The 17,275-nt window shown below is 39.1% G+C and overlaps 1 pseudogene; it reads right to left on the reverse strand.

Annotated features, from left to right (window-relative positions):
* Positions 1-294: 294 nt before the first annotated feature.
* Positions 295-395, reverse strand: LOC125613474 (annotated as a pseudogene).
* Positions 396-17,275: the final 16,880 nt, after the last annotated feature.

The raw sequence follows: 17,275 nt of genomic DNA on the forward strand, positions 1-17,275 counted from the left end.
AATATAAATGAATGCAACATTTGCTAATGTACAGGTGTTAATGAATGCTGTGGGAACCCAGAAGATAGGGTAACTAGCTTTCTGGGATGAAAAGAGAAAGAGAGCATTTTAAATGAGTTTCTTTTCTTGTCATTTCTTTCTCTCTCTTTTTTAACTATAAATGTAATACATGTTTATTGTAAAACATTCAGATAACATAGAGATTATTTTTTAAAAAATTAAGATGATCTAGGATTCACCATCCAATTATTATAACTGATGATACTGATTTATTTTATTTCAGAATTTCTGCCAAAAAGTATGGAATGCTTCGCAAATTTGCATCTCATCCTTGCGCAGGGACCATTCTGATTTTTTTGTATCGTTCGATTTGGGGATGTGCTGCCAAAGTGAGCTCTTGAGCTTCCTCTAGAAGGATTAGGTGGATGCGGAAAAGCATCTGGGCTGAGGGTGTGGAGGAGAAGGGCAGTAGGCAGAGAGACTGTAAGGAGGGTTAGGGCTAGACTGGAAAAAAACCCCAAATCATGAGCTTTGTCTCGGGACTAAGCTAAGAGCTTTGTCTCTGGAAACCTACAGGAAGATGGTTTTAAGCAGACAGGGATGTGATTCACTGAGCACTTTAGCCCAAAACTGTAAGGTGTTTTACTTGGTTAGAAATCCTTTTGTCTGCTCTTTGTTTCTTTGAGGAGTCTAAGATGTTTTCCAAGAATTATCAAACCCTGAAATACAGTCTTACAAAACTCTCCAAGCCATTGAAAATTTAAGGGGAAAATGGTTACTGTGTAGTAGGGCATTTTCCAATCAGTTTGCCTCTGGGTAGAAAAATTTCACTTTCCATGATAGGGTTTGTGGCAATTTCCTTGAAGAGGAAAAAAAAAAAAGATGAATGAATTGTTGATATACAAGACATATGGAAGGGAAAAATATCAAAGATTAAAAAAAAGAAGCAAATACAGAGAAATGTCTTATTTGTGTTCCTATTGTTAACTACTGATTTCTCCCTCTTAACTTGACCTTGAAAAGAATAAACTGAATATAACAGGAGTGCTTATGATTAGATGACAGGTATAGACCCAGGTAAAATGCTGTAAAAATTGAGGGAATTTTTAATTCTTTTCCTTCTTCACTGGCTAACTCATGCAGCTGGAAATTTAAATAAATAAATAAATAAATAAAAGAAACTTTCTAAACTTAGAATCTGATGAAACCCTTCATATCTTTTCCACAGGGAATCACTTTATAGGCTGTTTCTTGGCCATCAGAGGCAGAGATCTGCATATCTTTATTGGCCTTTGTCATAGCAATAGCATCTTAAATGCTTGTCCATAACATAGCATGCAAAAATAATTATACTTTACAGCTCCTTTCATCTAAGGATTTTAATCTTCTAAACATTAATTAATAAAGACTCAAAAACACCCTGTGAGGTAAGTAAATATTCTTATGCTGTTTTATGGATGGGGAAGATGATTAACAAGGAGATTAAGCAATTTGCCTGCAACAAGGTGAGTTTGTAGATATGGGAGTCAAATATCTTCCCTCTGAGACAAGCACAGTAATTGCCAAACCAAGATAAAAGCCTTTACTCATTCTTTTAAAATGATCATGCAAAATTGAAGCATGGGTTTCACTTCCAAGTTACCCAAGAATCTAGAGATCATCCAAAATTTAAAAAATGATCATGTATTTTTCAAAAAAAGGAGAATTTCAGATTTACCTACATGGATTTTTCTTTATCATTTAACAGAATCTCAGGTCAGAGTTTTGTTCCTTAACAATTTGTATGTACATCATCATCTTTTCAAAGAAGGCATGGAATTGTTATTATTTAGAATACTAGCTGAATTCTAACTCTATCCTGTATTTTGATTTATTTCTTGTGGGATGCTCTTAACCTGTCACTTTGCTGTGTTAAATGAGAATAATTTCATAACCCTTGTTGGGAAGTAGGATTCTTGTGCATTTTCACTAGTAATACAGTTATACTTTATTGAATATTACAGGACACACACTTTGATAGAAGTTCATCATACTTTGTATTTGTTCCTTTTACAATGTGAAAGGTATCCCCATTTGATAGGTGAGAAATCTGAAGGTTACACAGGTTTGAAAGCTTGCTCAGTAAGGATAGCACAGCTGGAGGTGATGGAGCTTGGAATCTGTCCCAAGATTGCCTGATCCCAGACGAAAGCACAAACACCAGCTCAGGACAAAAAAAGTTGCACAAGGTTGGAAAAGACAACAGCAAAGCATCAATCTTTAGAATAGTTCTCTGATCCCTGGAGTTCTCATATTTCTTCACAGAATAGGGTCAAAATATTCTATTGTTCAATAGTATCCTCAATCTCCCCAGCCACACCCCGTGTCTCCCCCAAGATACATGTTTGTGGTATGGTTGAAAGTTCATTTCATTGTTTCAAAGTCTTTTTCTGTCTGATATTCAATTTTAGTTCCTTTCCCTTTTTGACTTCTCCATAAAATGCTGGCAGTCTCTGAAGCTCCTTTCTCTCCTGATGGTGATGACATTCCAACTCTATTACTCTTTACCCCCTTGGTTCCATGGGGGACTTTTCTAAGGATTGTTTGTTTTGCTGGAGGACTGGTAAATGATGTGTTTCAGAAGTGACATTTTGACTTGGAGAGGCCAGGCAATCTGGACATGGAGAGAATTTCTATAAATCCCACATGTTTTTCTGGATTTCAATGCTGTCATCTTAAATGCAGCATCTGTAGCATAAAACTGCCAAAGAGGGTCATATTTTTATTTTTACCAATAATTCTAGGAGACCGGCTATTGCCCAGATCCAACAACTTAAATTATTTACTGACTTTCTATTAAATTGGGCCATTATTTGTGAACACGAAAGATTTGGTGTAGTATAAAATATCTCTTTGGCACTGCCACATAAAAATGTATACACATGCTACGTCCAGAAACAGTCTCCTTGAAGAACAAGATGAAAATATAATGGCAGCTTTAATTTTAACTGAAGACACTTACAATATTACACTAGCAAAAAAGAATTCACCACCAGCTGCACGTCTGAGAGACCAAGGACTGATCAAATCTATCACATGGACAACATCTAAGTCTTTGAGTGGTAGGTGTGCACTACAGCTTTCAGTAAGTCTGTTACCAGATGAGCCAACTTCAAAGATGTGGTGGGCGCCCAGAGGATAGTGGGAGGCGGTGAAGCATCAAAAGCTTCAAACAAAATTGAGGTTAGTTTTTTTGTTTTTTTTTTTTAAATCTCAAATTCACTGAGCACAAAGATATTTTGAGATATGTTGACAATGACCTAATATTTATTTTCAGTTTTTGTGACGTTAGTATGCAAAGACAGATTAAATAAATAATGCAAATTAATTGCATTTATATTTTAAACAGAAGAGTACTTCAAATGCAAATAGGAGACATCCTGTCTACAAGGATTTTTAGCCAATTGCTTGATACATGTGGCTGTGTAGAGGATTGAGTATTATCCAAGAGACACAGATGGGATGATTTAGGCACAAACAACTTTTATTTTGTTACTTCTGTGCAAACTCTCGACATACCTGACTCTACAAAAATTATAGTTTTGATGTACATATGAAAGCCTTCAATATATATCCAGAAACTATATATAAAACACTTTCTTGGCTAATATCTAAAGTTATTAAACTTTAATATATTACAGATTTATATTGTTTACAGATTTGTTACGACTTAGAGTGAAATGTTGACAGTTTGAAGCTATGAACCTTTTATTTAAGATTTCTGTTAAAATAACATTTCCCACCTGATTTGAAGCAGCAGTTTCTAGGATTGTTTCTGTTCTTTTTAAAAAATTTCCTGCATATATACTGTGGATGTATGAGAGAATAAGCTTAACAATCTTTAAATACTAAGAAACACATATGTTTGAGATGTTTGTAAAACTTTTTCCTGAGCCCACCAAGTACCCACTCAAGTATTTGCCTTTTCTAAGTGGGCCACTAGGAGCTTAGAGCCAAGTTTGTGGCCCACCTCCAGGAAGGTATAGAATTTCATGGCGTACATATTTGTACACTAGCCTCAATCCTGCTTTGAATTTATTTTTCTACCCCTTTTTCTAAACTTTCTTTAAAATTAACTTTTAAAATCTTAAAATTTTTATGATCTTAAAATTAAATAGTTTTAAACTTTAATCTTATCATACTACGTAAGCTACTTTAAAAATCTTTCTCAAACCAAGTAGGGAAAAATAAATAAATGAAATAAAAAATATGGGATGTTTCGACACCTATAGCTAATTCATGATGTAAATCCCAAAACTTCAACTCTGCCTTTTTTGCATGGGTGATGTAGAGTTGTCTGGATTTTTAAGGGTAAAGTGGAATTAGAAATATTATTCTCAATGATGAACTCATCCAGGTCATAATGAGGATAATTATTTTTGTGTATCTTTATCCCTCTGGGATATGCAATAATTGCCTCTGTGCTTTGCCAAGTAACATTTAAATATTGTTATTGGTTGAAACAAAATGTAAACCTTTGTCTGGTCTCATTTGATGTATCCCAAAGCAAAGAAAGATACAGAGAAGGTAACACCCGGATTCGCATTTACTAAGGGATTCCAAATAATGCCCTAAATGACTATTTTGGAGCTCAGTTACATGCAGGTGGTAGAGGATTTATGCTGTGAATGCCTAAAATACTTTCTCCACCAAGAGGAGATTATTAAGTCCTAGCGAGCCTGAGTGTTCAGTGCCAATACTAACCATTAGCTTTTGGCTCTGAGCCATGACTGTCTACTCTGCAGTGGATTCTGCCACCAAGGGGAAGGTCATTAAGGGCTGTTCTTTATTCTCGTTAGTATGTTCCAACATAATTAACAGAAGTTGTTCACCAGATGGCTTCCTTCCTGTCAGCAAGAACCTCCAGCTTAATGGGCTATGCAGGATTCTTTACTTTAAGTGGGTGAGGCGGGAAGCAAATTCAAAATATATCATCTTTGATCCTCCCACTTCTAATTAGTTCTAAAGGTTTTAGATAATAATGTAAAGGAGGCAGGGAAATGAAATCATTCTAAAAATCAAAGCCTCACAGAAATCCAATAGGAGTTTTACACATACCTGGGGGTGTTTCTTCCCCCCCTGCTTGGTCTCCACCCATCACAGAGAGAAGTGCAGAAACGGTTGTCAATCTGCCACCAAAAGATATTTCTAGAGCCTTAGAGCTGAAATGGATTTAAAAATCTGATAATATAATTCAATAAGTGCTTACTCAGTTCCCACTGGCTTCAGAAATGGTACTGAGTGCTGGTGATAAGATATTGCCCCTCTTGTCCTGCAAGTTAGAGAGTCTTGAGAGATTCCGAGACATAATAGGCACTGGGCAGTGGAGTTTGGTAAATGCTGTACAAGACACCACCCTCAGAGCCTTTCCTCTTTATTGAGAAATAAGCCGAGGTCTTCCTTGGGTATGCTGGCTCTTGCACATGGTGTTGGGTACAAGGCAGGTCCGCTCTGAGCTAATCTTAACTGTCCTTTTGCCAGTGTTTGGCTTAACAATTGGACATATGAGCCATGCTGGCCAATAAATCAGGAGGGACAGTTTACTATAAAGCATTACAAAAAACATCCAAGTGCTCAAATCAAGTGGCTTCTCTATAAGCTTGTTACATTTAGGAAATAATTTTAATATAGGAAAATACTGAAAAGATCTTATTCATACTCGTTATCTCAGGTTTATTATAAAAGCCTTGTAAATCATAGGAGATAAAAACTATTCCTTTTCTACAGATGGGGAAACTGAGACTTAGAGAGATTAATGTGTTAGGTCTGGATAAAGCTACCGAGCTCTGAAATCAAGTGCTGTTTTGACCACATCTTCTTGTTTCTTAAATAGTCAAGGCAAAACCTCAGTTGCACAAGTCAAGAGTGCAACATGATCATAAAACCTTTTTTTTTAATGCTTGAAAAATACTAACTGCTTCTTTTGAGCTTTTATCCTGAGGATTTTAAGTTCAGTTGCTTTTTCTTCATGCATGAAGAAATATTTGGAGTCAAGTAAGGTGAAAAGTCTTTCTGATGTAATAATTATCATTGAAAATCAACATAGGTTACTCATGATTGGTGATTATTTTAAAAGGTGTTTGAGGAACAAGATGAAATGGTCTAGTGTTGAGTGTTGCACACCTGCATTCCACCTAGAAAGGGCTTCAACAGGGATAAAGAGGCTAGTAGTATGCTCTATATAAACACTGGCCAGAGTAGCTATAGGCTTAATCATCATTTGCTATAGCTCAGTTTTGAAGACAAATTGTCTTCATTCATTTACTATCAGTGTTAAGACTCTTTTGTCGTTAAGTGACAGAAAGCCCAACTCCATCAGTTTAAGTGATTTCTCTATAAGCTTGTTACATTTAGGGAATAGGAGATGTATTGGCTTACAAAATTGAACAATATTCAGCAGGCAGCTCCGACTTCAGGAAAAGTTTGAATTGGGATGACCAGTCCTTGCCACCAGTCTCCATCTGTAGGCTTTCCTTTCTCTGGAGTGACTCAATTATGACTCTAAATGGTGGTCCCAAATGTTAGACTTACTTCATCATAGCATCCTATTCATTGGAAATAGTGTTTGTTTCTTGGAGAACTAAAATGAAGTCTATAATTGAATCCCACTGCCTAAATTGTATCATTGTGGTAGATTGAGTTATTTATTGGTCTTTGTTATGGCTTCATGGTTGGCAGTGTTTCCTTATCTCCTTGGCCATGACTTGACCATGTGACTTTCTTGGTGAATGGGATATCAGCAAATACAATACAAAAGAGGAGCTGGACAGACACAGTTGAGTTTGCCCTCTTGCTGCACCCCTGCCTTTTACTATAAGAAAACATGCCTTGTATAAAAGACAAATTGTGCAAGGCAGATGAAAGACACATGGAGCAGCCCTAGACATTATCATTGGCTTGATACCACGCAATGATAATTATTATCATTGGCCTGATACCACGCAATCCAACTTAATTAGTCAAACCTCAATCATCCGCAGAAATGTGAGCAAGAAATAAATGCCTTTTGTTCATAAGCCACTGAGTTTTGGAATAATTTGCATGATATGATTATAACAACAGCCAACTGATATAGTCACTAGCTCACTCTGCTCATTCCTATACCAACCACTGAGGCAGGAGGTTGGAATAAATTGGGTAAATCCAGACTATGGAGTCTGCTACTGGAACCCAGTGCTGGATCTGGCTGGCCTTTGGAATAAAGGGTAAAAGTGTAAAGAAATAACACTGCCACTGAGAGGAGATTCTGATGAGCAGAAATGACAGCTGTCTCTTGCATCCACCATCACTAAAACCTACATTTAAGTGATGGATCATATCAAGGTGCCACACCTTCCATTCTGAGCCATTGGAGTAACTGACAATCTGACAGCATGTGGCAAACTGATCAATGAAAGGGAATTGAAAGGGGGAAAAACAACCCTCCGAGACTGTGTCTTATCTTGCATCCTAGTGCCCAGAACAGAGCAAGCTGAGGGGCTTGTTACCATTGTGCTCTTTGGGAAAACCCTCAAATGTTGGGTTTTGTTGTGAGCATCATATTTCAAGAGGCACATTGCTAAGTCAAAACTTGTCAAGAGCAATGCAGACATGTTAAAAATAAAAAGTGGTTGTCTTATTGGCAAGGCAGATGTTGAACTGAGAATCAGGGTCAGCAAAAGCACAGATGACAATTATTTCTAATATCATAAAGACTGGTGTATGGAAGAGAGATTTTTCTTAGTCTGCATTCCTCCAGAGGCAAACTCTTCTGACATGCAGAAATGTGTTATTTCTGAAAGCATATGGGCTTTGGGACTGCGAAGACAAAAATCTAATTCCAATTCTGTTCTTCTACTTTTTAGTGGTATGTGCTTACTAATAACATTCCCTGTCAATGTCCGCTGCTGCCTCATCTGCAAAAGCAATGTAAGTAGACTTGTAATGTAAATAGCAATGTAAATAGATTTCAAAAGTTATTCATGTAAAGCTTGGCCCTTTGTAGATGGTCAATAAATGTTAGTTATTTTAATATTGATGATATCATTATTATTAGAACTATGATTAGTGCCAATGTGTGGAGTTTACAGGGAAACTAATTTTGGCTAATATATAAGGTAGTAAGAACACAATGTCCAAAAATAGAACAAATGTCAGAGTGAGTCCCCTGTTCTAGAGATTGTGTCAGCAGAGGCAGGACATCAGGAATGAAGTAGAGAGAACTTTCTGAGAAACTATACTGTATAAATTTCTGGGGTGCCGTATAATTTCAGGATACCAACATTAATTGAACTGGGAGGAAGTTTCATTCACACTAACCCCCAAATGAGTGAGACTGAACAGTATTATAAAGAGACTACACATCTGGACCCACTGGGGACAATCTTGGTTTAGACCTGTTTGTCCTGGGTGACCCAGTTTGAATGATAACATTACAGGGTCATCCTAATTATAACTAATCCAACAAGTAGAGGTCAAGAATATTGTTATTTTTTTAAAATAAGCTATCCCCTCCCAGAATTTCTACTTGTCCTGGGTTTGTCTTCCCAGGGAAGTGGTATTATCATCTTCAGTAACTCGGCCACACACCTTTAGGAAGCTACTTCACCATTCCGCCCTCCTCTCTCTCACCTTCAATCAGTTGCTAAACCCTTTTGATCCTGTCTCCTAAACGCCTCCCATATCTTCCCCTTCTTTCAAGTCTTCCTGCTTTAATTCAGGCTCTTGTTACCTCTTGCCTGGAGCATTGTAAAATTCTCCAACAGCCGGGACCCATCCTATTATCCATAAACCCCACTGCCTCTGGCGAGCGCCTTTTAGAGTGTGCCACTGATCTTGCAGGTTCTTTTCACTCACCTAGAGAAATAAAATCAAGTTTTTGTTGTTTGAATCTTCCTGCGTTGTGTAAAAATAGATGGGAATATTTTCATCAAACGTAAAGGATATGTTTGGGATGGTAGGATTTAAAATGTAGCATTATGGGGACTATGAAATCCCCAGAAGGATCTCAGGAAGGCATCTCAATGGTGTAGGTTGTTAACCTTCAGAGTAGCTGGAAAGAAAGCACAGGATCCTGCATGAGTCCTCCTGGAAGAGATACAACTAATAAGGTCAGCCATGGACAAAGAAAAAAGAATGGCTTCCAATCAGATCCTAAGTTGAATGTTTAAGGGCAGGTTCTCTAAAAGGCTGATTCTGATTTCATTGGGTGTTGATTTTCTATGGAGTGCTTTTCTTTTCTATTTTTTGGAGGCGGGTGTAACAGGGATTGAACTCAGGGGCACTCAACCACTGAGCCACACCCCCAGTCCTATTTTGTATTTTATTTAGAGACAGGGTCTCACTGAGTTCCTTAGCACCTTGCTTTTGCTGAGGCTGTCATTGAACTTGTGATCCTCCTGCCTCATTCAGCCTCCCAAGTCTCTGGGATTATAGGAGTATGCCACTGCACCTGGCTTCCATGGAATTGCTTTTATTGTGTGCAACCTAAGACTGTGTTTGCTGGGGTTACTTACACAAACTTGGTGGATGATTCCCTTGCACAGTACTGAGTGACCAGCTGGGATGGAAAAATTGCCAGATGGGCATTCACTGTCTTCTAACCCGGCCGTTAAGTCTACTAAAGCCTATTCTCCAGACACAATGTACAGACTATGTTTTGCCTTTTACATGTGTCTACATTTCCCTTTTTTAACCAGGGCTCCCCATGTGACGATTCTCCTATCACCTCTAAATGCGGGAATCATGAATCAGGGCTCAGCAGATGGCTCTCCCATCATAAGATTCTGCCAGATGATCGGGGGGCATTCAAAATACCCTCCTACATTATTCTATACTGTTTGTTATCTATGTTTTAAGGTAGCCACTTGCCTAGATATGTGTCTTTTAACGCTTTAGGCCTGCGAGGAGAAATACTGTCTTACTCATCTTGGTATGCTCTGTAGAGATTTTCAGTAAATATGTGTTGAATTAAATAATATTTTCAGAGAGGCTCTAACCATGTTTCAGCCACCTTCTCAGCGTTTAGATTTGAAACATATCCTAAAAAGAAGATTGTGAATGCCGCACTGTGTCACGGTGAAGATCAGACAGTGGGAAAATGTCACAGGGGCAGAAATCGATTTTTTTTCCTTTGCAGTTAACAAAGAATAAGAGGATCATATCCACCTTTTTAATTTGAGGATTTAAAATTTTTTGAAAAGTAAATAAGACCAGGAAATGTTGCATATAATAGAATAATCCTATTTAAAAAAAATTTTTTTTTTTGGTACTGGAGAATTGAATCCAGAGGTGCTTTGCCACTGAGCTACATCCCCAGCCCTTTCTGTTTTTCATTGTGAGACAGTCTAAGTTAACCAGGCTGACCTTAAACTTGCAATCCTCCTGCCTTTGCCTCCCGAGTTGCTGGGGCTACAGGTTTGCAGCACCACGAACAGCCCTGGTTTTTGACTTTTGGTTATGTTAATACTTAAATTCTTTGCTTATTCTAATACTGAAGTTCTTGGATTTGCCTTTCATATGTGTACTAAGCTGAATGTAGGACTGGGGGAGTGACTCTTTACACTGCTCACCTATTTTGAGCAATAATCTCTAGAGAGCATGAAATCTTCAGCGTAATTGTTGGCCTCAATCGGAGTGATTTTGAATTACCTTATGGGTTGCAGTCCGTGGGCTATCAGATTGCTTCCTGTGTCCTATGCAGGTTTAAACCAACAACCACAACGGCCTATCTTTCAAGCATAAAACATTTGGACATTAAAACTTCTTTCTGGCATCATGCCTGAGGTCAGAAATCTGCACTTTCAGCACATTTCACCTGGGATTTCTCAACACACACGGCCTGTGCTCCTTATGCTTACTCCACTTCCAAGCTTGCAGTTGTGATGGAAAGAGCCCAGCTTTGGAGTCAATTGGGAAAGAAGTAGAAAAACAGGATGTCACCCTGGGCAGCCAGTGAGAAAGACACCTTTCTGTGAAGAGACAGCCCATGACACCATGCTATCTGGAAATCATTTGAATGGCTCAAGATGAAAATGAGAAGGGCATTTGCATCTAGGTGGACACAGACACAGAGGGACCATTTCCATAAAGACAGTGAAGGTCAGGCAAGAGGAGACGGTCACAGGGCATATTCAGAAGGGCTGTTACTGGATTGGTTAAATTCTGCTGTAGCAGAAATACTAATGGGATCCTCTAATTGGAACTGACAGAATGAAAGAGAAGAAATAATTAGGTGAATACTCAGTCCTTAAATAATTGTGGAAGTACATAGTTAAAAACAACATTTGGTCCATTTTAAAGGGGTGACCAAGGCACCTTCCTCTTGAGGAAGGGGAGAGAGAAGGGTTTGATGAAAGTGCCAAGCTCTGCTGGACCAGTGACCAAGGATGGAGAAGCCTCAGGGAGTGCTCAGAGGGGCCAGGAAAGTTGCTCTGTGCCGATGAAATCACATCCAGCTGTGGCTCTTGCCAGGCATGCCCAGAGTTGTCCCCTTCTTTTCTGAAACCTTTAGAGTCTCCTTAGAAGTGAATCCCAGAGGGGACTTAGAGATGATTTGATTGGACACTGTCCTTTACAGTGGAGATGAGCACAGAGAAGGTGAGGAGGCCAGCAACACAGTTCACAGAGCTGAGTCTTGAATCTGATTACCAGATTTCTCACTGGTGCTTTTTCCTTTGGGGAATGTGCCTTTAAATCGTGTAGTATTCCAACACCAAGTCTGACACTCCCCTGAGTGGTCATCAATTTCACATCAAAGAAAAGAAGGCACAGGATCCTAAAGAGGGCCTCTAACGAAGAAAGTGTAACTTTGGTGTTTAGTCTTCTTTCCCTTCAGAACAGCATATATATTTATTTCCAAATTGATGCAAGAGTCGACTTGAAGCACCTTCACAAAAACAAAATAAGTAGGTGAGACTGTCGATGTTAATTAGCATGACTTAAATCACTTTGCTCCATGAATACATATAATTATTATTTATAAATTTTTTTTTGAAAATTTTAAAATAATCTCAAGAGGTAATGATCATTGGCCCATTAGTACAGGAGAAAGAAGGTAAGAATTTTGCCAAAGGTAGCAAAGCTAGTCAATTCCACTCTGCCTACCTTCAAAGCCAATGTTCCCGTTTCTTCACTCCCATGATGAAACCATCTAGCTTCCACCCTCAACCCGGCTCCTGAATGGGTTCTGTAACATTACCAAAGGTTTACTCTTCCCTGCCCTTCTGCTCTGGTCCCCACTTCCCTGACCTGGGTTCCTGTGGAGCTCTGTGACACACGGGCACCCCAGACTCAGCAGGCAGTTTTTGTCACTTGGATCTCTTGTTCCCAGTTGAGAAGCTGCCTTTGCAAGCTCAGCTCCGGACACGTAGAGCCCTTTCAGGTAGGTTTGGAGAGGCCATCCAGTCTGGAGCACCTGGACCCAGGGATGCTAGGGGAGGAGGTCTGTTTTCACAGGAGACTGGAAAGCTTACAGAGAATGAAAAATCACTGCAGGGCTGGGAGGTGACAATGGTGTGGACAGTGCGATCTTCTTTTTCTTTCTCCTAAGAACAAGTATCAAGAGTAAGACTTGAGGTACATCCAGCAGCTCATAGTCCGTGATAAAACAAAAACAAAAACAACACATTGGTGCTCTGTCCCCAGTGAGACCTTAGGCCAACCTCCACATAGAGGGTTTTCTAATAAGGGTGGGGATCATCACAAGCTGGGATACCTAGTGGCTAGGACCATGACTATGGAATGGTGTGGGCAAAAGAGGGCTATGGAGAGTCTCACGCTGGGAATGAAGCGTCTGCCTCCTGGGCTGTTGGAATTAGAAATACCAGGTCCTGGTTGGGTTGCATGGAGGCTGGAAGGAAAGATCTGGAACTGGAGAGATAGGCTCTTTTAGCATGTAAGCATAGCTTTTTTTTCTGAGTGTTTCTACATCAGAATGGTTTCGGCTTTAAGCAATAGGAAAACCAACTCAAACTAGCTTATAAAATAAGGTTTCCCTTTAGTTTACATGTGAGAAAAAAACAAGAATTAGGCTGGGCTTCAGCTTCACTAGATCCAGAAATTCAGCCATGTCATCAAGGACTTAGTGTCTTTTCATCTTCCACACTGCTGTCCACAGTGTCATAAGGCAGTTCCTCCTGGGGCTGTGGGATGGCTGCCAGTAGCAATTCAGTGGGGGAGTGTTTGCTTTCCTATCGTTCTGTCTTAAAAGTCAGAAAGCACTTCCTCAGAAGCTTCCAGAAAAATCTCTCTTTGGTCGTATGCCCATTCCAAAAACCAGTCACTGTCACGGGTGACAGATTAACCCTTTAGATACATCAGATCTACTCACTGAGCTTTGGGTGAGTCTCCAAATGGCTTTGATTCCATCTCCTATGATCTGTATCTTTTTTTCTTTTCCAACTTTATACATTGAAGCCTGATTCCCAAGGTGATGGTAGTAAGAGGTGAGACCACTAGGAGATTATTAGAAGATGAGGGAAAACCCTCATGCGTGGGATCATACCCTTGTGAAAGAGGCCCAAAGAAGCTGGTTTGCCCTCTCCACCATGTAAGGACATAGCACAAAGGCACTGTCTATGAAGCAGAGGGAGACTCCCAGACACTGAATGTGTTAACCCCTTGATCTTGGACTTCCCATTCTCTAGATCTCTAAGAAATTGCTGTGGTATATAAGCCACCCAGTATATGGTATTTTTGCTGTAGCAGCCCAAATAGACTAAAAGGACACCCAAAGGAGTCTGAAGATTAGGTTGTGAAATGAATTTTCCTTGGATGGAAGTGGAGGGGAAAGGAGGGGCAGAAGGTTGGCAATGAGGGTACAATGTGATGGACATCATTATCCCAAGTACATGCATAAAGACATGAATTGGAGTGAACGTATTTTATATACAGAGATATGAAAAATTGTGTTCTAGATGTGTAATAGGAATCATGATGCATTCCGCTGTCATATATTTAAAAAATAAAAGCAATTAAAAAAAAAAAAAAAAAAGAAACCAAAACTAAGAAAAGTCTAGGTTGGCCACTGGAGGCACTGCTTTCTATTCCAATATCTCTGCCATTTCGTTTTTTCAAATCTTGAGTTTTCCATATGCCAAAGGTATTTATTTAATCCTCTCCTTCCCCATAGCTCCAAGGGGTTGTTTTAAGATTAAGATGTATGTAAAAACAATACTTCAGCTTCTTGGGAAGAAAGAAAATGTGCTATCTATTGTTATTTCACAATATTTGGTAACAAGATGGGGATTTTCCAAGTACATGGAAATCTTCTCTTGTTGAGATACAAATCTCCTGCTTATGACAGGTGACCAGAAGTACCGCTTTTTGAGCTCAGCCAAGAAAATAATGAAACTTCAGGCTGCTTGTGGGGAACCACCCATGTCTCTGAGTTGGTCATTGGCCACTGTTCTCAGGCTTGGACTTCCCTTTTGAGTTAGTGAGGGCTTGCTTCGAACCTCATTCGTTAGCTTCTCTGCTCTTGAGGGATTTGATCTTTTCGGAGCAGCAGTATCAGAAAACACAACACTTTTATTAAGTTCATCAAACAGCCGACTCTGTCCTGGGGGCCAGAATATGTTGGTCTGTTATCATGGCTGTGTTCCAGGACTCCTCATTGCAGCTGTTTCAAACACATTTTTGGGCTCATACATATAGTATGATGCTAATCCTTTTGTTCACTCAATTATCTCTTGATGTGTAATCATGATCACTATCAAACCCCAACATGATCACTATCAAACCCCAACATAGGCTCAGATCCAGGAATAGCACTGAGCTATGCTTTGTTCAGAAGGAATTACTCAGACATGTTGCCTTGGGTGTGATCCTCAGTGACCTGAGGGAGCTCCCTCTGCGCTCCATTCTCTCATAACTGTGTATACCACCTGCAACTTTTATTTTAAAATACCCTTCATTACACCAATGATGACCATGTTAGCACAGGTCACTGTTTTGGACTTTTCACTTCCAGGTGCTCCAAAGAGTCCTTGACAGAAGATGACCCATAAGCACTCTGGATGCTTCACAGAATTGGAAGAACCTAAGCTCAACAGTGAGAAGTCCAATGTTTGGGCGAGAATTGACTTTTGTTTTAAGGTACCAGGGATTAAATTCAGGGACATTCAACCACTGAGACACATCTCCAGCCCTATTTTGTATTTTATTTAGAGACAGGGTCTCACTGAGTTGCTTAACGCCTTGGTTTTGCTGAGGCTGGCTTTGACTTGAGATCCTCCTGTTTCAGCCTCCCAAGCCGCTGGGATTATAGGCATGCTCCACCATGCCCCAGGAGAATTGACTTCTTACTTTCCTGTCCTTTGCCATGATTCCTCAGCTACTGTGTTCAGCACCAAGTCTAAATTTATTTCCAGACCATTTTATTTTCTCCTGCTGTTATGCCATGATTCTCTGTGTATATTCTGTAATCTGTAAATCACCAGGTTACCCACAAGCAATTGATTCTGTGTAAAATAAGAGGGAGAAAAGAGACAACAAGAAAAATTATTTTGAGAATAGAACAAGGAAAATGTATCAAGAAAAAAATAAAAATAGAAAACAGGTAGCTGTTGTAGTGTACATATCTGCAGCTGGTTGCATAGTTGTAGTTAGGTTTATGATTTCCTTAATTCACTCCTCTCACTCCATGTTCTTTTTGCTTTGACAGTTTTATAAAATCAGAGAACTGAGTCACACCTCAATACTTACAAGTCCTGAGACCTTGATAGTCTTGCTTATTTAGAGATGTTGTAATCATCCATTAAATTTTCTAACCTTTGGAGGCCGATGTTATTTCTTCCCTGAATGTTCAAATTCACTAGGGATGACATCTGGGCCTGTAATTTTCTGTCAGAAAAAAAATGTTTAACTTATAGATTCTACTTCTTCAATTCATACAGAACTATTCATACTTTAAAAATTACATTTGAGTTTATTTTGGTAATTTTTTTCTAGGAAGCTATGTTTGTTCAGAATTTTCCAACTGATTGTCATATAATTGTTTGTAACATAATATTGTCTGTTTAATGTTTGTAGTACCTGTTGAATGAGCCAATAGGAGGACTGCAAACTTTGTTTGGTTGTCATGATCCCTTGACAAGTTTGGGTATGCTATACTTTCACGATCATTTCATCCAAAATATTTTCTCGTTTCTACTAAAAATCCTTCACTTAAAGATGATTTTTAAAGAGATTGGTTATTCAATTTCCAAACACTTGTTACTGATTTATAAATTAAATTCCAGTTTTTCTGTTGTTACTAATTTATTACCTAATTCCAATATAATTAAAGAATATATTCTGTTGATTTATTTTATGGTCCAGAGTGGTCAATTTTGGTAATCGGTCTGTGTGGTGATGATTAGGAAAAGAAGGTGTTGGAGTTACTGAAAAGAGACACCCCAGACAAAGGAGGACAGCCACCCTTACATCTAGGGAAGAAATACCTCAGACCCTTGGAGCACAGGAGATGAACAAATGCTAATGAACTCTATCTGGCAGAATGACTCCAGGAACCTTCCTCACAAAATGCCCTAATTCAGCTCTCCAAATCCGTATAAGTACCTTAAACTTAATTGACTCCTGGGTCTTCCTTCTTCATAAGATGGCTCAGACCATTATCTGATCACCATTTCCCTTAACCTTACTGAAAAGACTATTAGAAATGCGAGGAGACAGCCAAGCTCTTGCATTTCCCACACAAGGCTACTATTGACATATCTGGAGACCTTCCTCACCGCCATTCGAATAGCCATTAGTCCTGGGGTGATGAATGAAGGCTGCCTGGCTGCTGATGGGAAGAATACACAGGACAGGTTGGACTTGACTTCTCTTAGACAGTCCCTCCAAAATAAAGAACTGGGCTCAATTATGAGAGCTAAAGTTCCAGCCAACTTGGAAGTCATATGGGAGGCAATCAACCTGAACCCTACAATGATCCAGGTCCCACAAAGCAAAAGTTCCCCCAAACTGTAGGCAATTTTAGATATTTTATATAGGCCTAGGGATATATTATGTGTCCCTGGCACTGTGCTTCTTGTTTAGAAGTTAGGTAATATTTGCCTTCTTCCCACAAACACCATGAATTGCATATGTCTTAGGGGTAATTTAAAAGACTTTCAAATATTTAAGGAAACCTGTCAGTAGGTCATGCAGCCCTTATATAACTGGAAAGATCTCTGCTAAATGAGGCTATCCTTAGTTAATTGGGGAGCTTCACAAAGAGATAATTGAATCAATATTCACACTTTGTGAGCAGTTA

The sequence above is a fragment of the Marmota marmota genome, unplaced genomic scaffold, assembly GCF_001458135.2.
Source record: "Marmota marmota marmota unplaced genomic scaffold, marMar, whole genome shotgun sequence".
Taxonomy (NCBI): Eukaryota; Metazoa; Chordata; class Mammalia; order Rodentia; family Sciuridae; genus Marmota; species Marmota marmota.